This window comes from Amphiprion ocellaris, chromosome 1 (genome assembly GCF_022539595.1).
Source record: "Amphiprion ocellaris isolate individual 3 ecotype Okinawa chromosome 1, ASM2253959v1, whole genome shotgun sequence".
Classification (NCBI taxonomy): Eukaryota; Metazoa; Chordata; class Actinopteri; family Pomacentridae; genus Amphiprion; species Amphiprion ocellaris.
In genome coordinates this window covers 3,668,152-3,695,550 of record NC_072766.1, presented here as the reverse complement: position 1 = coordinate 3,695,550, position 27,399 = coordinate 3,668,152, and the positions used below count along the sequence as shown (strand labels likewise).

General features: G+C 39.1%; 1 long non-coding RNA gene across 1 annotated transcript in view; it reads right to left on the bottom strand.

Moving 5' to 3' along the window:
* Window positions 1-27,399, bottom strand: part of LOC111565754 (uncharacterized) — a 245,524-nt gene that overhangs the window by 19,465 nt on the left and 198,660 nt on the right. Inside the window, exon 4 of the long non-coding RNA XR_004846994.2 lies at window positions 5,024-5,083. This is a non-coding gene — a long non-coding RNA (uncharacterized LOC111565754). The remainder of the gene's footprint in view (window positions 1-5,023; window positions 5,084-27,399) is intronic.

The window sequence follows — 27,399 nt, the reverse complement described above, 5'->3', positions numbered from 1 at the left end:
TTAGAAGATTTAGCAGCAAAACATTTCACTTTTAAATATATTTTTGTAAGTTAGATACTATGCAAAGTCTGTTTGACTTTTTAAAATACGCTCATCCCTCTCCACATGTTGAATAGTGTAAAAATGTGTAGTAAAAACAATGTAATATCTGTAACATACAGAGCCCCATTTTTTCCTTCAATACTGAAAACATCTTTGGGCACTTATTGAATACATTTTTTTTTTGCAGTTTTGGGGACAAATAATCAAAGAAAAGTCAAACTTAGCTATTTTTCTTCTTCTATAATGTATGGCATTATAACTGCACACTGTAAAAAATTGCTATTTTTGTAGTAAAATTCTGGCAGCTGTGGTGCCAGAACACTGCCATAAAATTACAGTAAAACATTTCCTTCATTTACGTTTAAACAAATGTATTGATGCTGTTGATTTTATGGTTAAAAATGAGCTTCATTCCATATTTTGCTGTTAGAAAAAGTTTTAACCTTTAAAGAAATTTTTGTTTTACATGGAAATTAACATGAAAACACCATATAAAATACAGTTTGTATGACCTGTTATAATTATTACAACACTACATTTTTCCATTATCAGCACAACAGTTAGTGTATTTAACATTTAATATGTGTATTTTTAGCAAACATTCCGGTTATAGCTGTCATAAATATTAAACAATATGTCCATTATTAACACAAAAGTACATTAATTTGTATTTTTTACATGAAAAAAATGCAAAAATGTTGCTTGTAATAAATATTATGGCATTTTTCCATTATCAGTACGTATATTTCACTGTGAAAACTGGTGTTCTTTTCAAGAAATAAATGCAAAAATTACAGTATTGATGTTATATATATTAAGGCATATTTCCATTAAACAATGGTGCAGCAGAAGGGAAATGTATTTTTTTCCAAGAGAAAAATACGGTTTTCTCCTGATTAATTTATTTACAGTGATTCAGTGCTGTATAAACTGCATCAAACTGTTTCAGAGTTTACAGATTTTTACCGTCATGGCTTGACAGTTTATCAACGTAAAATTTACGAGCATTTTTTTATACAGCACAGAAGACATGACTTGAGTTCTTCCTGGTTCTCTGCAGATTCCCCTAGAGGTGCAGGACTATATATGGCTGTGAAAAATGAGCCCACGGTGAGTACAAATTAGTCAGGAGCAAAGAAACGGCCAGAGAGTGCTCGGGGTTCAGAGGGTTAAACCCCGACTCATCGCTCCACTCCTGGGCAGATTTTTCGGCCTCCTCCTGTGGTAGTATCGACTCTACTTGGAGTTTTTGCTCTCAGTCTAACCTCAGTCTTGCTTGTGCCTCAGGTTCCAGTCATCTCCAGTCGTCTCCATGCCAGCTCACTCCCACAACCAAGATCTAACTTACAGCTCACAGAGTCAGACCTCCTCCGTCTCCCATCAGTCAGTCCGTCTCCCACCAAGCTGCAAACCATCAAGCCTCACGCACCTAAAGATTCCCAGATCAGATTCCCTCTCTGCTTTCTTTCACTATCACAAAGATTGTTTACAATAAAATCCTTGAACTGTGCAACTGAGTCAGTGTTCTGTATTGAGGTTTGGAAAAGCCATTACCAGTAACAGCTGTGTACTCAACTTTTTCTGCATTTAAGCACTTGCATAAAACATTCAGTAAAGTTTTATCACAGCCAATGAAACATAGTGGCTACAATCAATATTTTGATATCACATATCTACCTACATGTGAAAATGGTTGCCCATACTGATGAAACCACAAAAAATTAACAACTGACTCTTAGCAGTCAGCAGAGCTTTAGGGGAAAACAAGCTCTAAAACTCAAACAGCAGTACAGCAGTTAAAGAGACATTTCCCTGAGTAGATAACAGAGAGAAAAACACCACGAAACAAGAACAAATATTAGACTTATGAAATAGATTCATCAGGTAGACACAAACAATCACTAATGTTGCTGTTTATCTGCTGGATTTGCATATAAGCAAATGTAAATGTACTAATAGGAGAGTGTTGTGCACAGCTTGTCTCCACGAGTGACCAAAAGAATCAACTATTACAGGTTTAAGAAATTAAAGGAAATGATTTATTAGTCAAGGGCACAGTTTTGCAATTCACGGAAACACTTAAGTAATCAGAACTGATTTGTTTATTCAGTGGACTAATCTGTGGGTGCAAATTCATCACAGAGCACAAGTTCCTGATTGATGCACAAGGAATTATCAGAAACATAAAAAAGCTCTGGAATATTAACCCTTGTGTCGTCCTGCGGGTCAAAACTGACCCGTCATAAAGTTTGAAACTGTGGAAAAAAATATATTTTCACAGTGAAACTTCTGATGTCCACATTTTCAACATTTTTGGGAAATCTTTGAACATTTTTTGGTGGAAAAAAAGAAATGTTAAAAATGTTTCTTAAGAACATTCACATAAAAATCAACCCAAATCCAGCGAATTTCACTGGATTTGGGTTGATTTTTTTGTGAATGTTCTGAAAGAAAATATTAGAAGCTTTACTGATATATATGGAATCACTTTAGATATTTTTAGGATTTTTTTTTGGAGGATTTTTACTAATTTTTTGAAAATATTTAGAAGAATTTTCTTGCCAAATTTGGGGGATTTTTTTTTTTTAAATAAAACTTTTAAGGGAAACTTTTAAGGAATAATTGGAATTTTCTTCCTGAAGGTTTTGCAAATTTTCAGAAATTTGGGGAATTTTTTTGATGAATTTTTGGATTTTTTTCAGACAAGGAAATAATATTTTTTGGTGCCCATAAATGAGGACAACAGGAGGGTTAAAAGTGGAGGAAAGAGTAACTGGAGGACCATGTAGGGAAAGTTTCACCGCATAGAAAAGAAGCTACAGGCAGCTTGTAAATCAATCCGCGGTGATAATTCAGTGCGCCATATCCAGAACAAACTTCCACTTCATTATTTGTCAACAGCAATAGAGGCAGGCACATAAAGTCAGGCATATAAATGCTGATTACAGATATGTATCACCAAGGGGGTCATGCTAACGGACTTGGAGTAAGTTTTATGATCCTAATTACAGCCTTGTAGCTCCAGGAGGGTAATGTTCCCTAGCGTAGGGAAGCAACAGCAGATGTGTGGTGTTTCTCTGCCGTACCTCATGTCTTATGCGACTGATCTGGCTGATAGATGAGATTTATCTGCAGCATGGGGGGGGAGGAACGCTTCTTCCCTCTGACATTCACACCCTCCACACTCGTACAAAACACGCACGCCACCGCATTAAAGCACTCCGCCGTCTGTTCACAATTCCCAGCTCTGACATTTTGTTTCCGCTGTTTTGCATTTCCTGAACTCTGTGGAGATAATTTTTGCTCCCCCACCCCAGGCCACCTCCCCGCCTCCCCTCCATCCCAGCAGGGACACCACAAGGTGACAGCATCCATCACCCATCAACCATCACATATCATCTGCTGACTGGTGTCTCAGAACGAAGAATCTTAAATAAAAAGTCACACTCATTTCCAAGAACTGGCCCGGAAACTGTATGTGTGTATGAGAGAGTGTGTGTGTGTGTGTGTGTGTGTGTGTGTGTGTGTGTGTGTGTGTGTGTGTGTGTGTGTGTGTGTATTTCCTCAGTATTTAGCCCAGGAGTGCCAAACTCATGTTAGTTCAGGGGCCACATTCAGGTCAGTTTGATCTAAAGTGGGCTGGACCAGGAAAATCACAGCAATAATTCCATTTTTCCCTTTGTTTTAGTGCAAAAAAAATACATTCTGAAAATGTTCATATTTAAGGAATTATCTTTTTACAACATATCATGAACATCCGGAAATTTCTTAAGAAAAATAAGTTCAATTTCAGCAACATTCAGCCTCAGTTTATCATTTACACATTACAACTTCCAGATCACAGAGTGTCTACAAAAGAACACAACATTTAGTCACAGCTATCTGGAACTGAATGATGTAGTATTTTACTTTATGATCACAGTGACAAAAGTCAGGCAAAAAAAGACAAAAAACAACAAAATCAAGACAAAATATTACAAAAATGAGACACAAAGCGATAAAAAAAATGGACAAGCGAGACAAAAAAGATACAAAATGACAAAAATGAGACAAAAAACAACATTAACAAGACAAAATATTACAAAAATGAGACACAAAATGACCAAAAAATGGACAAACAACACAATCAAGACAAAATATTACAAAAATGAGACAAAAAAAACACTGAATAAAGCGAAACACAAAATGACAAAAATAAGACAAAAAATGCAAGCGAGAAAAAAAGGAAACGCAAAACGACAAAAACATGAGACGAACGACAAAAGTCAGACAAAAAACAACTAAGACAAGACAAAATATTACAAAAACGAGGCACAAAACGACAAAAGAACAAAGAACAATCTAGTAAAAAACACTCTGGTAGGCCGGTTTTGGCCCGCAGGCTGCATGTTTGACACCGCTGATTTAGCCTATCACACCTATTAGCATGTGTTTTGTTTTGTTTATCTGTAAAAATATGGTCTTTAACACATGCCAGCCTGCATTAAACACACACATGCACATGCATGATTGCGATCCCTTCTGTCCTTGTCACATATCTGTCAATTGTGCCATTGCTTGACCTCAGTGGCTGCTTCCTTTGCTCTTTTTGCTTCATTAGCATGATCAATACAGTCACATAATGGCTTTCTGTATTAGTGGATGACTGTGAAGTCAAAGAGAGAACGCAAGGGTAAAGAAAAGTAGAAGCAGGAGAGTTTTAGTATGACATACATACTTGACAAATTAAATGAACCCCTATTTTTGTAGTTTTTGTGGAAATGAGTATGATTATTCTTTCAAAATGTCACAAAACCACAGTTTTTCCTGTCTTGCTGAGAGGAAAAAGGGAAGCAGGACAACTGGGCTGTACAAGAGCCTTTGGCGTGGAGGGTGCTTCCTCTGAGAGAATTATTGTTTTTTGTCTTTCTTAGGCGAGAAGCCCAGTAGAGACAACAGCCCCCTGACAGGCAGAATGTGGTGGAGAAAGACAAATTCCTACCTTCAGTCAACAGCAGATAAACAACTGGACGCTGCATTCAAAAACTGCATGCGAAGAAGCCTGGGGAGAGCAGAGCAGAGGAAAACAATGAGCACCAAATACAAACAGCATGGAGGGAAGCAAAAGGCAGAGAGCAGAAGCACATGAAGGCTTAATTGGCCCCTTCAGAGAAAACAGTTACACACAATCAGTATGTGTACAGTAGGCAGACTGACACAGATGTATGGCCGCTAAGCTAGCCACAAAGGAGGCCTTTGAAAGATGTGAAATTCTGCATTATTCACAGTAAATACAAACACATCACTTCTGCCGGACGGAACTGTTGTGTGCACAAAGTTGTCTGGGGAAATGAATGATTAAAGGATCAATTGTGCTCAGTTATGGATGAAAAGTTTTATTTTTCATGAAGGCTGTTTCTTGGGAAAGTAGCAACGATGACTAGCTTTTACAACGCGGTGGAAGGATTATTCTGAGTAATTAAGACATGATATGAGCTCTTCAATGTTTTGATGTGTTTTTTTGATGCTATGTGCACCACATATCCGCTGCATTGTGCACTTTAAAACATGATCCTTTAAAAAAAAAGCTATATTCACTGTAAAATAACATCCACATCAAATATCTGTATTTTAATATATGACAGCTCATTTTTTACGTTTGATGAAAAACATTGCTTATTATACAGATATTTGCCATTATTTGAAAGAACATTTTAAAAAATGGTATTTTTTTTGTTATTTTATACATTTTTCTGTTTTGTTCCATTACAGATAACATCTAGCAAAATCACAGAAAAAAGTATGAACTGTAAAAAATAAAAATACATCGAAAACTATAAATTTTGTCTGTATCAAAAATTCATTCTTTACAACACCTGACCCTAAAATTTCACAATTCTTGCTGTATCCAAATCAGCAAAAATATCAGTATTTTACAGATTGCCATTGTTCTAAAGAAATATTTAAAAATGGTGAATCATTTTTCAAAGTTGTTTTAATTTTTAGATATTATCTAGTGAAATGACTGAAACAAAAGTCATAATTTACACAAGTATTAAAAATCTGGTTAAAATAACATCAAATATTTATATTTTTACAGGTGGAAAGTTGGTATTTTACAACACTTGACCGTAAAATGACACAAGTTTCCTTGTTTTGTTAAGCTACAAACAATATCTAATAAAATTACCTTAAAAAGTTAATTATATTAATGTATATGTTTACTGTAGAAAAAAACAAACACAAAAGCCAAAACTATAATATCCACATCAGAAATCCGCATTTTTACAAACAGTAATTTTCTTGAACAATGTGTTATGGTAAAATTACAGTCTTATTGTATTTAAATGTATTTAAAAAGCTATTTGCTATAAATTTAATTTTTTTCATTTCCAGTTTGTGAACATTGCAGTATTCCACAGTTTTTTAAATGTATATTTTTTGCATCCTTCATGCCAGAGTTTCACATTTTTTATTTTTTAAATTATTTTGTTATCCAATGTGGTGAAGACAAAAAAAAGAAACAAACAAAAAAAAAGAATTAGACACTTCAACACATGAGCAATTCAAAAACAAAACAAGAACTCAGAGAGCACAGTACTGCGCCAAGGCTGCTCAGTCGTTGACAGATAAATCTCAAGGTTTTGTAGTAGAATTGCAATCATGTGATCATCAGCAGGCAGCTGACGTAGCGTTCGCTTGTTGTCATGGTTACAGTGACGCCGTGCCGCTATAATCTCGCAATGAAACAGAAATCTTTAACAAATCCGTGGTACTGCAGTACAACAATGCCTCTGACATGTTTGTAGCCTACGGAAGCCTCAACGACAAGTCCCTTATGGATGGCCTCAACTTCAGTCTGAGCAACATGCAGTATTCTAACCAGCAATTCCAGCCAGTCATGGCTAACTAAACTCATCATCAAGATGTTATTTACTAATAAATCCGTGGATTCAGACATCACTGCCAAAATCTGATCACTTGGTCCTTGTGTCATTTATGACCTTTCCTGAAAATTTCATCCAAATCTGTTGGTCCGTTTTTGAGTATTTTATTTCCATCGGTGCTGTTTCTCTGTCACCACGAATCAACAGAAAAAAAACAGACATTTTGGGATTGAAGCGTTGCTGTGCTACACTTGAAGCAAGTAAAAGAATTATTTGGCAAATTTTGAAGGCACAAAATCAAATTACATGAAATACAACAACTGTGTTAACATCATCACAACCAAATCACTTTCTGCATACCCTGAAACTGCAAGAAATCTTGCTTGTGAAGCCTTTAAGTTTAAGAAGTTAAATTTGTGCATTGTGCACGTCTTGACAAATCCAGGTTGAGATAATGAAAAACGACAACTTGCCTTTGGAATTCAAAATACGTTTGAATCTACAAATTGGCTGCTTTTTATCTCTTTTTTTCTTTTTGTTAGTTTTATTGTTACGAACAGACAGACAGACAAACGTACGCCGATCGTCACATAACTCCACCGAGGCTCCAGTCCTTGGCAGAGTAACTATGGGGGTCAATGGTACCCGGGGCACATCCCATAATCTCAGGCTGCACACGTTAGAATGCATATGTAGCAGATTATTCATTTAATTCCTACATGTGTTCACCTTATACGTGTGTATTACTTGTGATGTACAGCATGCTCTTCCTGTGAGATATTTTATTCATAATGAGAAAGAACCCACCAATTCCCACTCATTCTAGCTGTGAGTGTTTGTGTTTAAAGCCGCATTGAATGGGTGGATTTCTGCATATATGAAGCGTATCCCTCATTTAAATCGTTTTTATGTTGTGTGCTGAGCCTGTAGTGTATCTCTGAAGCAGATTGCCTTTAATGTATGGTTGTTTTTGTGTGTGCTTGACCCACTGTCTCAGCTGGAAGGCTTTCAGGCAGCCTCATCTCCAGGCTTGGAGACGGAGAGTTACCCGGAGGGATCACCTGCTCTTTAAAAAGCCACAGCCACACAATTTCTGAGGGTGGAGCACAAACACGACACACACCTTCTGATTAAACAAGAAAATGGGATGAAACTGCTGAGAGGGAGGGAGGGAAGGTGAGATGATGGAGAGGCGAACTGAGCGCTGGTATTCCCAAGAGTGTAAAAATGTGGAAATGGAAAGAAGATTAAAACAATAATTTGACATTTCGGTGTTCCTATTTCTATTTGAATGCCCACTGAAGAACATTTAAAAAATGCCATGACGTTTTGGCATTGAAATTAACCAAAAAGAACACACAATGTTTTTTTCATTTCATACTAAATCAGCTACAATGTTGCTGCCAGCCTCCTGAGATTAAAAAAAAAATCTGTTTCTGCTCTGTCTTCTGTTTGATGTGCTGTATTTTAGACCTCCTCACTGCAGGGAGTTGCCTAAGAACGCATTCTGTCAGCCTCTACCTGTTCCTATTATCCCCAGACTTGCATTCATGCAGCCTATTAGCCTTCAGAGGCTATAAAGACTCAGCTGAGATGGAAATGAGTAGCCTTCACCTACTGTCCTATATTAAGGTTCTCATCAAACTCGCTGGAGAATGACGTTCCCTGAGAATATTCTCAACCGCAGGCTAAATATAACTGTGATTGTTCTTCTAATAAGTAATGAGAGAGCAAGAATGAGCAGGGTGAGGGATGGTGGAGTGTGTGTCAAGGGGGGAAAAAAGATGAACAGAAAAAGAAATAATTCTTATTACATCACTTCTAAGGTACCCTGTTGTGAAAGTGTTCATTATAATGCATCAGCAGCATTATGACTAAATGCCATTTAACCTCGTCTGCTCTAAACTCACGTCTCCACTAACTGACCACTTTTGCTATTTCTAGAGTAACATAAAGGCTATGATTCACATAATAACCATCTTCGTCATCAAGTTTCAAAGTTAAGAAGTGAACATGCTTTTCTCACAATTTTCAAAGCTTTATGGAACAGTTTGTATTCACAACACTGATTATCTTTATTTAGTTACATTTAATTTCACTTTTTAATTGTGTGTTGTATGGGCTCAATTTGATGCTTCTGAATGAAACTGAAACCGATACAGACCGATTTAGACGGCGCAGGTGGCTTAGCTTGATGTAACTGGTGCCAACTATAAGGTACAGTCAGGTACTGTCAGAAAACACTAATAGCATCCATCCACCCCCACTTCACCTGTCAGTCAGTGACTCAGCCTCTAAAAGCTCCTGGATTACAGTGGGCTGTGTACATTTACAACACCACAGCTGCAGATCCCTGGCGGCTTCTGTCAGAGCAACCAGCTGCTGACACCCAGCTAATAATATGCATACATTAATATCCTCATAATGGTTATACTGTACTCCCGCTGCTGGAGAGGACCTATGATTAAATTACACATCCAGACACAGATCACTGTCATCCATCTTGGTGAAACCCTGTCAGTGGAGGAGCTGGCTTCACAGATCCTTGCATCCTCCAGTCCCAGCTAGGTGGAAACCCTCCAATCAAATCAGCTCGAATATCAACACAAATTAGCATTCATTAAAAACAGTTCCACCCAGTGCTGCCTCCTGCCTCGAGCCTCCAAACATTGCACATTCCACTCTTTAGCAGGAGCTCCTTAGTAAAGAACAAGCACAATCGCTCACCGCACACAAGAGTTAAACTCTGAAATAATTACCCAAGTCAATGGGTGCCACTATCTCTGTGATTGGTTGAGTGCTCAGGCGAAAGCTATTAAGTTTTTCTTTCTGTTTTTTTTCACAGGATTTCAATTAAAAGCCGTGCGAAATGGTGGGCCTATCTTTAAACGATAGACCCCCAGAAATCCCTTCTCGAGGGAGGACCTATTGTAGTGTCCTCATCAACACTCCAATTAGAGCTTGCCTATTATCTTTTAAGATAAAAAAAAAAGGGTATTACCACAAAAGCACCTCATCCTCCTCTCCTAAAATAACTCTAGCTTTTCACACTATAATTTCATTACAGGAAGATAATCATTCATCAGTTAGAATGGTAATTTTCATTAATGACGCCCAGTCTCACTGAATATTGAATAAATTGTCCATTCATTTGGATCTCATGCTCTGGTTCAGTAACATCTCATGAATATAGTCTGAGATGTGAATGCAAACACAGGGATATTTGAGGGGAAATGGAGGAACATTGAGACAGAGAGAAGCACAAATAGAAGGAAACACAAAGGAGAGTTGTGGAGAAGCGACAGATCTTCCGTGTTGCAGGTAATATATGTAAACCACGCTCACCTTACCATGCTGTTTCCAGACACAAACAAATTATTTCTTTCCATGAATATATTTTGACCCTAAATGGAGCTTCCTTTAATACACTCCGTGAAATGATTGTATGAATTAACACGCACCTCTTGTGTAATTTTCTCAATCACTGAAGTTGATTAAGAGGGCAGCTGTTTACTCAAGTATTTCCTCACACTTTGAATAATTTGTAATAATAAATAAAGTAATTACATTCTGCTGACACAGAGCGTTGAGTGCAGAACAACTTATGAATGGTTTGGAGAAACAACAGACAACACACACAGGGGTATTCTTCACTTTGTGCAGTGCAGTTGTGTAGCAGGATCGTGTACGTCTGATCTTTTTTGGAGTTACAGATCTGATTTTTTTTTTTTTTTTTTTTTTTTTACTGCAAGCATGCCTCTGGAAATGCCTTCCAGAAATGATAAAACAGAGTACAAAGCCGACAGTAGTGAGTCATCCTGACGTCAGGTGATTTTTTTTTTTTTTTGTATTTTTCTGTATTTACTGAGCCCATATGATTCCAAAAGTTGAGGCGACCTTTATTTGAACAGAAAATCTGCTCAGGTTAAAAGCATATGCTGCCATTTTCCATGTTTTGTTGAAGGTAAGTCAATAAAAAATGCCACATCACAGTGAAAGAAGATGATGTCACACATGCAGTATGACTCATCCTCCTGGTGACTTTTTAAAAAATAAACCTCAACAGTTTGAAATTAAAGAAAGGCCTCACATACGGAAAATATCGCCACACGCAAACACTCCAAGGGGATGTGTGCTATCAGTAATGACACATGCTGCCTGTTTGTCTCCAGTAATGTGCTGCACAACACACGATTCATTAGGCCTGATTTTCCCCGTGGCAAACAGGTTTGTGTGCTGTGTATTTATGTGTGTCCTGCTGAGGCACCAGTCTGGGTCTTTATTGGTCCCTGAGAGCAAAGGTCCCCCCCTCCAATCCTCATTTGGAGCAGTTTCACTTTGCTCTGTGAGCTGTCTTTACCGCTGCCTGGGATTTCCTGAAACAGACTCCCATGCTGTCCACGGAAAAGAGTTATTCTCCTCACACAAAGCCACCAGCGGGTAATGACGACCTTATCATTTCTCAACACGCTGGGGCAGTCTGCTTCTTATTTTGACATGGTTTTGAAATCTGATTTTACACATTGTTTTTCTTCGCCTGTGGTGAGGCTGCATTACTTGTACAGAAATGTCACTTTACCCTGATAGCTCTTCTCTTCCTCACAAAAGCTCAGAAGCTGAACTGCATCCGGATGACAAAATTTGAAATAAAAACCGACTATCTGAGTTTGTGAGCAAAATTCAATTTTCACACCTGTCACCTAATGCGCCCCGGTGTGATCGGATGATAAATAAGATCAGAGTCAGCGCAGTCCATGACCCCTGCGACACATCGCCAGTCCAACTACTCATCCATCAACTCCATGGTTCTCTGAGTGAGAAACACCTTCCCCACATGTTTCTATGTCCTTTGCTTCTGGTGGAAGCAGAAGAGCGAGGGGAGCCAGGAGTGGAGGCGGCTTTGGGCTGAAGATGTGCTAATGGGGAGAGAGCACATTCTCCCACACATCCATTCCCCATGCTGTCAAGGAGCATCATAGTGGAACGCTGACGATGGGAACCTCGGTCCCTCCCCACCCCGACACCTGCTGCTTCTCCATCTGCTGCAGCCAAGCGGCCTCCCACTTCTCCTGTTTATCCCCCTATCAACACATCCATCCATTCATCCATTCATTCAGCCATCCTTCTGTGTCCTTAAAAGACGGGAAAGAAGTTGTGGTTGGAAAATAAGTTGTTCTCAGGAGTGGGAGCCAGTTGCCAGAAAGTAGGGAAACCCCTCAGTCATTGCTACAAACTTTTAAAGACCTCCTTCGATGAAAATAACTTTTGAAGTTGCTGACATGTCCGTATGGTGTTTTTTTTTTTTTTTTATGATAGAAGAAAGAGTAATAAACCGTAAATGCCATGGCTGAGCATTTCTGCCCTTAGAACTGCATTGTACCAATGACAGTCTCAAAAACACAGATCCAGGCTGACAAGGTTTCATACATAACAAACCTAAGAAACCAATACTGTCAGCTTGCTAGGTGGAGAAGGAGCAACATTTTCAGTTTTTGGATGAAAAGTTGCAAAAGCAGAAATCATGAGCTTATCAAACATTAGCAAACATTATTAGCTGTTTGATAGTCAGATTATTCTGCAGCACAGAATTATCTAGCTGCACCTCATTATAATTCTACCATAATGCCAAAAATACTCTGGTTTGTTTGTATTTATAATAACCAGTTCATCATGGGTGGAGGTAAGCCAAAGATGCAGTAAGGGTGCCCCTGTAAAATAACGTCAGGGTAATTGTTTCTGTGGTATATATTTATTTAAAAAAGCTTAGAATTAGCTCTACTTTTATGGGGAAAAAACTTTTAAATATGTCATTTTAAGAAACTGAGGTAAGTTTGTGGAGTTTAATTTAGATGTGCTTATACTGGAGGAGTGACAGTCTGCATGTGCAAGCAGGGAGGCACATAGACCAGCCCAGCTACACAGTGACACTAAGGAAGAGTTGATGAGTGCACACTTTGGGCCTCAGGTACATAAAAAACAGAAAGTGTCACCTAGCCAGGTACTTGGCAGCTACAACATTTGCATCACTACTTCCATTTTAGGCAAATGAGGAGGAGAGGGAGACTAAGTCAGCAGAAAGAAGTTTCTGTGTCAGCAAAGAGGAGGGGGCTCCGTAACTCTGATTTTTTTTTTTTTTTTTTAAATCATAGCAATGATGGCTCCAAGGGAATGAGGAAATGTGTGTCCTTCAGGGAAGAATTACCAGGATTAGTATTTTGTAGAAACACATAAACATGCACATAGACAAAAGGCAACTTTCATAGTACCCACAGCAGGCCTGGAGGACTGCAAAGGACAAACAGTGTGTGTGATGTGTAGCAATCAAGGTCTTTCAGTATTATAACAGCTGATAGTATTTTTTTATGATGAGCAAATGCATTTCAGCGACACTGGTTGGAAGCAACAGCTCATCCAAGTACACTGACTCAATGAAGAATGTGCTGTCTCATCTCAGTGGGCCCAGCAAGGGTCTTAAAGTATCTTACAGTGTTTATGTAGCAGCTGCAAGAAGCTGCAAGGCTTCAGTTATCGTCCATTAAGTCAGAGATTCGAGAAATGAACACAGTCGAGATGGAGAGAGAGAGAGACTATCAAAGAATATCATCACAGACAACAAAACTGAGTGTGCATCTGCATTAGTAGTCATTATGGTAAATCTTAATCATAAGCAGTGAATGAAAGCCAGTTGTATCCTTCAAACGATGAAAAGGTTGAATGGTGTTGTTAAATGAGACAGAAGACTTCCTATGTCCCGCCTTTACTCTGGCATCGCAAAGCGCCATTCCTATCATCTAGCAACTTCACATTCAAAGCTAACAAGCAGGACAAAAGCCAAGATTTAAGTTGATTTCTGATAATGTCTGGAGAAATGGTAAAAAATTTATTTGATTCTATCCAGATTGGATGAGGCGTGTAATGTTAACAGTCGTTAGTTAGCTGGGTAAAGTTAAGTTTATATATATATGTTAAGCTCATGTTCTTTACCTTTCATGAGATTCAGCTTTATGAAACATTTGTCCGGGACGGTGAGGGTCCTCTTGGGTGGGCCCCTCTCGGCTGCCCAGATCCTGGGCAGTTTAGAGAGGCCTTCGATTGGAGGATGCTGGTAGACCTGGACCAAAATCTCTGCTTCCCACCTGAGATTGCATCCACCAGCCTGTGACCAGACCTAGTGCTATGGTCAGCTTCACTTAGGCACGTCTACATCATCAAGCTCACAGTGCCCAGGCAGAGCTCAGTAGAAGAGGCCAAGAAGCTGAGGTATACAGAGCTTGCTGCCGATGCAAAACAACGAGGCTGGAAGGTGGGGGTCCGACCAGTCGAAGTAGGCTGCAGAACATTTGTAGCCACCTCGACATCCAGGTTTCTCTGGGAGGTGGGAGTACGCGGGAAAGCCCACCGGCAGGCGATCAAGGCTCTCTCCAGAGCCACTGAAAAGGAAGGTCAGTGGCTGTGGATGAAGAGAAAGGATTCCACCTGAATCTTCAGGTGAGTAGACGGCATTTAGGGGGTGAACCTGGGACACTGGGATTCACTGCTGAACCCTCTGGAGGTGTCGTGGGCCTATCAGCGAAACACCGAGGAAGGAGGGCGTCCACTTGATAACCCAGAGGATGCCCTCACTCACTTGATGATCCCACAAAGTCTTAGGTGTCTCATGTATGCAAAAAGGCATACTAACATCTAGTCCTACACAACAGATTTAGGATCATTGAGTAGAACAAATACTTTATTTCTGCATATCCAAGATAGTTCGGAGCAGAGGGTTGGCCATGATGAGGGGCCCCTGCAGCAGATCGGGTTCAGGGTCTTGTTCAAGGAGCAAACAGTGGCAGCTTGAACCCCCTGACCTTCTGATCAGTAGCCCGAGGCCTTCACCGCTGAGCCAGTACTACCCTTTGACACTGTATTTTCATTTTGTATCTTACTAAGTACATTTACTCTGAACTTAAGGCAAATTTGAGGTCCTTTAACTTTATTTTAGTAGTTTACTTTCGTATTTGAACTTCAAGGAATTTCATACTTCTGCACCACAACATGCTACATGATTTCCTTCACTATATTTGTCTGACAGCTGTAGTTAGTAGTTACTTTTCAGATCTTCTAATTTCCATACCCGTCCTGTTCACCATGTATCTCAAAATGCATTAATTCTGAATGTTTGTGATACATGGGAAGATTGAGTGTTCCTTTGTAGGCTGATGAAACTTTCCTGCTTCGTAATCTAAAGAAATGCTCTAAAAACCTTCTTGGATTAGCTGTAAAATGCATTTTCACAAAGCTGGGAACAGACTGTTTTTCTAAGTTCATGAAAAGTTGATGTTTTAGAGATCAATGAGTCAATTAAAAGAAATACTTCCTCCATCACTGAAGATAACCCTAATCTTACCTTAACATTAAAAAAAAATTTGTCATTATTTCATTAAAAAAGGATGAATAGATAGATGGATTGCTAGATTGGCTGTAAGCCTTATCTCACTAAGATTTCACGCTAAATATCAAGCTTATTTATCCAACGGTCTTTCTTCTTCCTGTCTACCTAAACCAGACGAGACCCCTTGTGGTGCAGGATCAACATAAGTGTCCCAGTCCTGGACACTTTTTTCAATCTGAGCAGGGGAATTGTGGCAGAGCTGCTGAAACTTTTAAACCAGGAACTACAACATGGCTGGGTCGCCATGATTGAGATCCTGTTCATTTCATTGTGGCTGGTGAGTGGACATCATACAGGGTTGTTTCCAGGGTGTTTGGGTTGGACTACATCGTCCACAGAGTCACTGAGGAGGTGTTTTTCTTTTCTTTCTTACTTTCATTTCAGGTAATACCAGCATGTGTTGTTCTTCACAACATCTGCCTCGGGGCCGGAGACATCATGGCCCCGGAGGAAGAGCCTGAGGGCGACGTGGCAGAGGATGAGGGGGAGAATGGTTTGGAGATGCTCTGTGGCGTGACCAGAGGTGGCTGCCCTGGAGGGGGTAGCCCCTGACCATGATTACTTTTAACAGGCAAAAGAAAGAATTGTAAAGCTCTCCTGGTATATCTTGTAGAGCAGCTTTGCCTGATGAAACATAAATGAAAGGATGTGACATGTGCAGTGTCTTCAATTCTTGATTCCTTCTGAAAACGTCTCATGTACTATTCTCCTCCACATCTGTGTTTCTTACAGTGCATTCGCACGGGATAAGCGAAGTCTGTATTTTACTCGAATTTACTGACATTACAGCCCAGATATGATGTCAAATCTGTGCACGTTGCCACATCCGCTGTTGTCTCGTCCATGTGCAAAGTTGCCGGCCGCTACTCGCAAAAAAAAAACCAGACACTTGTCGCGCGAATAAACATTAAAAGCCTATGTTGTACCAACGCTATTGTTAGGGTCTCGTAAGGTTTGGGGACAAAAACACTTGGTTCGGTTCATGGAAATCTTGTAGTTCGGGTTAAAATGATAATTTTTAACATGGTATGTAGTCGTCATGGCAACAGTAAATATGTCAAAGCAGCAACATGACTTGAGGACAGTGGGCAGCGTTGTCGGGATAACCGGCCGTCAGGGCGTTTGTATTGAGCCTGCTGAAAGATCGGCATAGAAAAATGTTTCTTGCCATATGTTGCTACGCATGTCATCCATCTCTACATCCTCCCAAATTTCCCTCTTCTTGTTGATTTGATTTTGCCGTTTCTGTGAATGGTCCACAGGCCTGTTGTGTATCGGCCTACTTCTGCATTTGCATCTAAAATGCTGTCAGTAATTTCCACCGCAGCCTCCATAATTAAACTGGGAAAGAGGTAGAAAAAGGCACGGAATAAAAAAAACAAAACAAAAATTCCCCCCAATCACTGAGATGGACGTCAGTGTTTGGCAGAATATGGTAGGTAACTTGCAGTGAAATTTTAACTTTACAAATTACAGACATGACGCATTCGCACGGGATTAAGATCACAGACATCCTCCACAATTATTACAAATCACCATTGCTCCTGAGGTAATACTAATCCCATGCGAATAGAGTTTTAGTCACCTTTGCACATCTCAGGTTGATTACACTGTTTACTATGTAAACATTCCTACACACTCTATATTGTTATTACTTTTAACTACTGAAAACTCCTTGACTTGCTACACTTGCTGTTTATGTGGTTTGCTAACACTTTCTTATTGTTTATCTTGATAAAATTATTGTCTACTGACCTGCAATATTTGCTTTCTCTTTCAATCTTTCTATCCTTCTTTGAAATATTTGTACTTGCACATACTGTAGGCAGCAAATCATGACTTCAGATTCCTCATATGTGAAAACTTCCTTGGCAATAAAGCTGATTCTGAATCTGACATAGCAGTCGGAATGTCTTCTTAAATTTTGGAACCCTAGCTGTGTGTGTCTGTGTGCTTCTGAATGGCACTCTCCTGTTGTGTGTCTCTCTGGGTTTAATATAACGCACTCATAATGTCAGTTTTAATGAGCGTGATGGAAAGAATTTCATGTTATGACTTCAGGTGGTCATTTCTCAACCAAAGCGTGTGAGTGTGTTGTTTGTTACTAATGTCACCTCGGAGCAAGCTTTCATTTTCACATGAATAATTTGCACTGAAACGACACCATTTTAAAAATAAGCATCAGGGATTTCATGATCGAAGAAAGAAACTGTCACTGAGGTGTGAGTAAACATTTATGTCCACACAGCGAAGACAAATGTTGTTGCTAATTCTGCATGTCACCCCATCTCAGCTGTAATTCTACATCCTGTTCTGTTTGGGAGCTCCAGATATTGTGTTTAATCATTACAGAACAGTTAACACCCCTGTAGTGTTTACAACTACACTGTTCTCACAGGAAAAAGTGAAGCGATGAATGGGATGGCAGTGTGGATGAAAGACAAACAGATTCTTGATGTTTAGCCTTTGTGTTGTTTTTGTCTGGGAGAGGAAAATAGACTAGTTTGTAGGCATAAGGTCTGACTGAGGTCACCTCTCCTGACTGCATCTGTCTGAACTCCTGCTTTGTGGGTTTTGGAGGAGGAACAGTTCAGCTGATACTTTTTCCCTGAGGTTTGCCTCACTGGTTCATGGATGAAGCTACCTGGTTACACAACACTGACACACACACTGACACACACACTGACACACACAGGGGAAGTGACAGGCAGATATGGCCTCAGTTTGACCTGGGATCCAAAGGGTGTCTGACAGCCTCACTGAGCCTCCCTGATGTCACGGCTGGATCACTTAGCGACACACATTCCACTTAAAACACAGATACACACAAAGGCTCATGCAGTCGCATACAATACTCACACAAACAAGACCAAAATCTACAGTTACACTTCTGTGAGGCTACTACAACAGTGTTTTCAGATAAATACTAATATTAGCATGCTATTATAACAAGCTGTCAACATATTTTTGGTAAGAAAAGAAACAATTACTTGCACCTTTTCAAATATAGATCTTTTTCCACTGTTGTTTAGAAGTAATGCAGAATTATTTTATACTGTTTCTTACTTTATAATTAATAGATGCTGTTTATGTTCATGCAAAGTGCCATCTAGGTTGATGTTTATATTCCCCTCAACCATCTGAGATCTGCTCTATTAATGTGAGACTCCAGAGCTTTCTTCTCAGTCACTGGAGAATTCAGTCACATTACATTGGACAAGATTCTTCCCACTTTCACTAAATGTGTGAACCACTCCACCAGTGTCATCAGAGTCACTGTGCACATCCACATTCCTCATCTTTTTTGCTGAATTTTTATGATTGTAGAACTTCCACAATCTGTCACAAAGCAAATTCAACGCAGGGTCTTGTGGGGTTCCTCAAGGCTCCAATATAGGCTCCTTGTTTGTAGTATATATGCTGCCTCTGGAGTCCATATCTATGAATCACAACATTCCCTTCCACTGTTTTGCAGATGATATACAGATCTATCTGCCAATAAAAGCTAAAAGTAAAGGTGCAGCTTTTGTTGGATTGCTTAAAAGACACCAAAACCTGGATGGACCTAAACTTCCCTAATCTACATGAAAACAAGATAAAGATTGTTATGTTTGGTTGAGCAGACATCTTGGTTCTCTGCCATCATGCAGTTAACCCTTTATAGAAAACTTTGAAGTGATCTTTGACAGCTCCTTTAGATTGGACAGACAGATCAGCTCAGTGGTCAAAACAAACAACAGTTTTGGCCTCTCAGCACTGGCTTCCTGTTGGTTTGAGGATTGATTTGAAGATTTGATTGTTAGTTTTTAAGGTTTAAAATTATAAGGCACCTCCTAATTTAGCAAAACTCTAACATTTTCATATTCTAGTTAGTGCACTGAGGTCCACCAACCAGATGCTCTTAGATGTTTGAAGATCTAAACACAGAAAGGGTGGCAATGGAGCCTTTGCAGTAGCGTTTTAGTCTGTGGAACAGTTTGCCTTTAGAAACTTTAAAGTCACTCTTTGGCATTTCATTCAAGTAGAGTTTGGCCCAAGCACCTCATCTTTTATTGTGCATTATTGTGTTTTAATTTAGATTTGTCTTTTAATCATGCAAATTTCCTCTTGTGGGACTAATAAAGGATATTCTATTCGATTCTAATTATTTTGTTTTTGTGTTATTGGCTGCTGTTTATAATTTTACTGCTCTTTGGTTCAACTCCTGTTCTCTAAAATGTGCCAGATAAATAAAGTCGACTTGAAAGAGTGCAACGATATATTTTTTCTGATTCAGACTTGATCGTTTGCACATTCTTTCATTTTGTTTTAAGTGAACCCCCAATATTGGTTGGTTCTGGGTCTTTCACAGCCTTTAACATGCATGTGATGGATTTCTAAAGAAAGTCTGAATAAATTAGTGCACAGAAATACATTTTTTCTCTCACATCTGATTAAAGGACAGAAATATCTGGGTAAAAATGACTTCAGAGATTCTCTAGTCGTTCCAGGGTCTAAATGTGCTTCCACTTGCCAAGCCATTTTATACCTACCTGGCTTGGTTTTTTCTCACAGTCCAGATGCTTGGCATGATGAGGGGGAATATAATGAATGCGGCAGTTATTGCAGTGCTGATGGCCGTGGGGGTCAGAGGCAGCAGGTGTGTTGAGGAGCTGAAGCCATGCAGAGCAAATGTTTGGTCTCCGTTTCACACAAGGATGAGTCAACATGACCGCAGAAGCCCGCTGGACCTTTCTCAAGCATCTTTGGCCTGCATGTGTGTGTGTGTTGGAGGAAATGGAGGTTGTGTTATCAGTAAAAGGGGGCCTTGTAATATTGGGAAACACTTTGAAATATAGCCAGTGATTTACGGTGCAATTTTGTTGTATGAATCAGGCACAAATAAAATAGTAACTGGTTGCTAGTGGTACTTAAATGGAGGTACAGTGGAGGAAAATGAGACTGTGGGGAATGAGGGGGTAACAACAGGGCATTTTAGAGGAAAGTAGAAATAATTCAAACTCTCAAAGAAAGGAAAAATCCAAACTTGGTAGCTGGTGGCTCACATATTTAGTCCTTGTTATGTCATTAAAAAGTATAAATCGGACAGTCAAACATTATAGCCACAGCCCACATACTTTATCACTGCCGTGTTATGCAAAATGTGCATTGTCATTTCAATGATTAGCAAATAATAATATGGTGTGAAAATACAATATAATATGCTTCTCCTGGGTCATCCTAAGTACCAGCTGCAACCAGTAAGAGCATTATTAGCTTCTTTATTTAACAACAAGTTTCCACCGTAACTCATTGGCTCTATTGGGTCACTTCAAATCATTAAGTTTTTACAACTATTTCTATTTAAAATATGAATATTTATGAAGACATTCAAAAAAATAAACTTTAGCTTGATGTATTAAATAGTTTCAGAGACGTTTTTTTTTTTTGACTCAATTTGAGTAAGTTTTTTCACAATGTTCAAAAAAATATCTCAGGAACCATTATGAATAATTGCCTGAAAATTTTATTTTTAAATTACTTATCATGCCATTGATTCAAAATCTGCAATATTTGATTTCTAGATCTAATAATATCGGATTATGGGCAAGTTGAAATATGAGAAAATAAGTAAAAGTTGTCATTAAAAGTCCCATCATTGAGCACACATTAACAAAAAATTGACAAAGCAGACCACAACTAGTATCATCATATGAGATTCACATCACAATAATACAAAACAAAACACGTAGAATATGTTTTAATTTGAGATACTTGGTCATGAAAATAAAAACACAACCTGATTGAACAGAAAAAATAATGAAAAATAGCCCAATCCAAGTAGGACAGACATCTGGAGTTTCAAACTGGTTCTCAAAATGTAACTAATACAATCATTTATCTGGACTTTGTGTAATTATCTGTAGTTTATTTGGGAATTATCAATGCATTAAGTGATTAAGATGACATAAGAATAATATAACCAGGACCAAATACATAGATCTGTTTGGGAAAGTGGGATTTTTATAGTGGAATATTTTCACGTCTTTAATATATATTTAATGGGAATCTGATGTAAGCAAGGCTGAAGTGGTAAATTAAACTTTATTGTTTGATTGGATCTAAATGGATTCTTCTGCTTTGCGTTCCATTATAAACTTGACCTTAAAGACTGGAGTTGACCTTCAAGCATATCTTCCGATAAGTAGTAGGGCAATGCATGGAGCCCCAGGTGAATGCTCATAATGTTATATGTTTGTTTCAAAACTACAATTTTTTTAAAAACTATATTTGGAGAACCAATTTGACACTCCACAGCTCAGTTGCATTTGTGTTAGGCTATCAGCCATTATGTTTTTGTTGTCATTTTTGTTTGTTTTTTGTGGTACAACTTGTCATACCTGTTCCATCAGTTGTTAGATTTCAACAAGAATAACCTATTTTTTAAATTTGTCTGACAAAGTGTTTCTTCTTAAAAAGTATTCTATGTTTTTTGTCTTGTTTTGTTCAGAAAATATAATTTTTTTTTTATAATTATAATTTTTTTTTCTGCATTATCGATTTCTTTGTTTTTGTGTGCTCAAAGATTGAACTTTGAATGACAGCTTCATTTTTTATGTCACCCATCGTAAGATATCATTTGATCTTCAGGTCCGGGATTGCAGATTCTGAATCAATGGCATGATGAGGAATTAATTAACAGTGAAAATGTCAGGGTTTTATCTTTAATAGTTCTTGCGATACTGTTGATCAAACATCGACTACAATTTTCACATGTGAAAAAGGTGTTAAAAGTAGGTTAACGGGCATTTTAAATAAACCAGCATTATTCCAGAAAGTATATGCTGTATCGATATAAAATTTCAGCAAGACCATTTTAAATATCTGTAGTTTATGAGAGTTTCAGCGAATCAGAGATGGCCGAACAGAAAGCCCCTGATGATTTAGGATGGAAAAGCACTAAAGTAAAGCAATCTGACTGTCTGCACGACTTTCCTATCACTGTCTTTACAGCCGAATGTCAGACTGCATCAGCTACATTAAGAAATTTCATGCACAAGCTCCAGAAGTTAATGCAAGCAGCGTCTTGTATCGGCCCGGAAACGCAGCAAGTACAATGTTTATGACATGCTGATGTGACCTTGCCTGAGTCTGAGTGTGTGCGTTCATACAGTTGTGTAGTTAATAGCTGCACGTTGGCAAGTGACACACGTCTTTGTCTTCATTAGAAGAGCATCAGGCCACGCACCATCCGGCACAATGGCTTCATTTAGCGCCGTGATCTGCTGAGAGCTGCTCTGCAATAACACGGGTCGGGACCTGAGTGGGAGTGAACCGTCACAATGCTGCCGCCCTCTTCCGTGATGAAAGACGCTGTCAACAATCCTGTTTGCTGCTAACCTACACTGCTCACACAGCCCTCTCCATCCCTTGTTCTGAGCTCTTACTCCTCGCTGTTCTCCTATAGCTCTCCTGCTCCATTCTCCATCTGTCTGCCTGCTGTAATGTACTCCGGTCTCTGTTCCTGATCTGCTGTGCTTAATTGTTCTTTTTTTTTGTAATCTTCCCTTATACACTTTCCCATCCTGTTCTCTATCCCGTCTTCAAGCTGTTCTCGTTTGTTTCCCTTTCTCGCTTCAGTTTATTTATTTTTTGTATAGTTTCCTGCAAAGTGTAACAAATAATAACAAATAAAACAGTCCCTCTGGTAGTTGGTGCAGAGCTTGAAGGTACAGTAGCACCAAGTGCATGTATATATATTCTGTACTGCAGCTAGTAGTTTTCTTGAATATTTCCATTTTACATAATTTTCTACTTCTATCTCTATATGCCAGAGACAAAATTGTACTTCTGTGTGTTTGTAGTTTCTGGGTGCTATGCAGATAAAACGTAAAGGAATAGTTTGGTTCCTTTGAAGTGGGGTTTTATCAGTAGTGAGTGTATTACCTGCAGTAGATCACAGTCGGCCCAGTTTAGAGAAGCAGACAGAAGTACTGGCACAGAAGCAATTAACAGCAGTGGAGGGGGTCAACAGAAAAACAACATTAGCCACCTAAAAAAATGCCTGCGTAAATAAAATCAACATCAAAGCAGGTGTATGTAATATTTAAAATATTTGCACTCTTTTACCATGCTGTTTGACAGCCGTTTCCAATGGGGAACTGAAATCAAATATATCAATCTACAGTCTCTTTAGACCAGGGGTGTCAAGCTCATTCCAGTTCAGGGGCCACATTCAGCCCAATATGACCTCAAGTGGGCCGGACCAGTAAAATTACAGCGCAATAACCTTGAATAGCGACAACTCCAAATTTTTCCTTTAAGTGCAAAAAAGTACATTCTGAAAATGTTCACATTCAAGGAATTATCTTTTTACAAATCATTATGAACAACCTGACGTTTCTTAAGAAAAAAAGAGTTCAATTTCAGCAATATTATTCCTTGGTCTATCATTTACACATTACAACTTCCAGATCACAAAGTGTCTACAAAGAAAAACGACATTTAGTCACAGGTACCTGGAACTGAATAATATTTAACTTTATGACCAAAATGACAAAAGTCAGACAAAAAACAACAAAAAAGACAAAATATTACAGAAACGAGACACAAAACGACAAAAACTAGACCAAAAATGACAAAAGTGAGAAACAAAACAACAAAAAAGTAGACAAGCAACACAAGCAAGGCAAAAAAACCACAAAATGACAAAAGTAAGACCAAAAACACAAGCGAGACAAAAAAGAAACACAATTCGACAAAAACGAGAAACAAAGAGACAAAAACATGAGACAAACAACAAAAGTCAGACCAAAAAAACAACAAAAACAAGACAAAATAAGACACAAAATGACAAAAGAACAATGAACAATCTAGTATTTACTTTAAGATCAAAACAACTTGTCATGGTCTAGAAATTATTTTAAATTTATAGTTTTACTAATTTACAATCTGCAATAAATGTCTTCTCTCTAATTTTTTTAACTTTGCAAAGCCGTCCCACAGGCCAGATTGGACCCTCTGGCGAGTCGGTTTTGGCCCACAGGCCGCATGTTTGACACCCCTGCTTTAGACTCTGCTAACAGTATAAAGAATTTTACCTCAGAGTTGTGGTTCTACTGCTGCCTCACCTGGCTGGTTTGTGTCACTTTGGTGTTTGAAAACTTTACTTTGGAATAAAGTTGTTAAAACGGCAAAATCACAAAGCGAAAGAGCAGCAACGCTTGTGTTCTGTGATAGAAAACGAACTACGCTTTTAAAGCACTGGAAGTAAAATTCAGATCCAGTTTCATGTAAATCTGAACAAGTCCAAGAGTGCAAGTCAACACAAATCTCTGAGGTTGCTTAATGCTTATCAAATACAAAATTTGAATATTTTCCCATCTAAGAGGGCTAATATTGTTTAATTCTAAGCCATGTGGTATTGCAAGGCATGAGTTTTTATTGTCAAGGTACTTTGCAGGTCAACAAGGCAATAAAGTTAATAGAGCTCTGTAGAGAGGTCAGTACATCTATTTATTCTAATACTGGGGGCAACTGACAAATAGATAGTGCTAAGTGAAGATTTTTTTTTCCTAAATAAACCTTTTCAACATTAACAATTTGCTTTTTTTTCTCATTATTGTGTTATAGAACAGAAACTATTATTATTGAGGGCAGCATATGCTACAGTAGCTTCCTATCTGTTGCTGTCTTTGGGCAGTTCCTGGGGGTCAAATGAAATACCAGAGGATATGCAAATACATGTGATATATGATGGGCTATGAGTACAGTGTCTGTTCAAAAATGCCTCTTTTCTAAATTGTTGGCAACAAATAATTAATCAAATTAGTAAATTGCTTTTGATAAATGGACTGCACTGATTTGCATTCCTTTGGTACCTTGCATTAATCATACTGGTACAGTTACAGAGAGTGCAAGCTGCCATTGTCTAACTATAAAACACATTCGCTGTTAACACTTAGATACTTTTGTTTTCAAAGTGAAGTCAAGACCTGCACTTGTGCCATTGCCACGTTTATGTCCAGTATTGGTAAAAACTTATTTGAAAATGTCTTTAAATACAACTATACGGGTAATAATTTCTTGATTAATCCTGTGAATGATATGAATTTATGACAGGAATGAGTTGGTTTTAACTAGAAAGGTGTCCAACATTCAGTTTTACGTTGACAAACTAAGTGTACTGTTCAGACATCATGTATTGCTCCCCTCTCTGTTGCTCTGATATGATGTGTCCGGTCCGAAAATATCTGTCCCTTTGTCTACATTAATTACCCTGACTGTCTATCACATGGTTTTGTGCTGTGTGTGGGGCATCTATCACAGTGTCTCTTTGCATTTGTGTGTATGCACACGTCCAAGATTGTGCACATGTACATCAAGCAGGATTGTTTCTACTCCCTGATGGATAAAATGGTTTTACTCCGGATAGTAGCTTTCACAGAGATTTATGAGCATGCACGCATGGACACACACACACTGACAGCTGGAGAGATGGGTGAGCTTGCAAGGAAGCACGGGAATGGAGGGAGGAGGACGAAAGGCATAGGAGATTGGAGCAGAAAGCAACCTGTGAGCTACTAGATATAAACAGGTGAATGATTTTCTGTTCCCTCTCAGATTGTTTCCTCATCTCTCAGCCTGGCCCGGTCCTCAGAGAGACGGGCTGGAACTGCAGCTCCTTACTAAGCAGCCCTGGTAGACTATCTGGCACAGACATATAGCTCGGCTACCGCCGCTCCTTCGTGCTTTGCTGGCCGCCGTGCGCCACTGGCCAAGCTGTTAAAATGCACAGCCTTATTCTCTGCTCTGAATCGCATTAGCTGTGGGGCTGTCGTAAACTGATATAAGCAGCAGCCCTCGAAGGCACACACGCTTAAAGAAGAACGCATATACTCACACACGTGCAATTGCTCACACACACACACATGATTTAACCGAAGACAACTGCATGCATAAATGTGAACAGTATCCTGGAGGACCAAGCGCTCTGACCTTTACAAAGATTCATCTTTTTCCTCTCAGCGTTTAAGTTTCTTCTCCATTTTCCATTCCATTTAGCAGGCTGGAAAAAAATACAGCAAAGGAGGGAAATTTGAAGAGAAATACAGGAGTCGCTTTCCATATGGCTAGTAGATCGAATCAGAGAGTTACTAGCATATATGGACAATGAGACTGCCAGAGATACACCTGCTGCAGCTACTGCATAGATCAAACAATGTCTTTTCAAAAACAGGAGACATGCTGTGAAATTTCCTGACATAAATCTAGTTGGTGGGTGTGTTGGGTGACAGGTTTGAAATGATGTTAAAGAAAGTTTGGCGATACACCTGCGGCTGCAGCTGCTCACACACATCGTCTTCGGTCGCTGTGAACATGTGAGTGTGTGCTTTCTTGTGTGCAGTTTTGTAAAATCCTGTAGAACTCGTGGTGTTTAATCTTTTATGTGCTTCTCAATTAGAACGCCACCTCGGGGATTACATCTGCTAAGAGAAAAATAGATTGTTTGTTTCCAGGTAAAATCAGAAACTACAAAGTACAAGATGTTTAAACAGGGATTTGTGTTGGGAATGAGGCTTTCTTCTGCCCTGTCTACAGGAAGCCACAGTGAAAAGACCAAGTGAACAAACAAGCTGAGACAACAGCCAGCCTTTCAGAGAGAGTGGCAGTGACACCTCTCTCAGTTAGTCTCCGAGCTGTCAGTCTGCACCAGGCTCCCACCTCCCTCCTCTCCATATCATTGACTTGCCACTGACTTTAAAGCACTTTTGCCAAGCCTCTCTGAAATGATGCATTGTGCCGGAGGAGTTATCATAGAGGACAATATTCTCCTGCAACACAGTCTTAAAGTGGACCTCAGAGAAAGGAGTTGGCTGCTTCACTTTCTCTCTGTGGTTGCTAGGCTAGTTCTCCACACTGAATCACTGGGGCCTTTATGGGCGGCTGGCACCATCTCAGCCCCCTGCCTCCGACTGCTCCCGGGCTGTCTACGAAAGAAAGGGAGGGCGACAGAGGGAAAATCATTCCTCTCACTCAGGGTGGCGTGCTAGGACTTCTCAATGCTCCTGCTGCCCC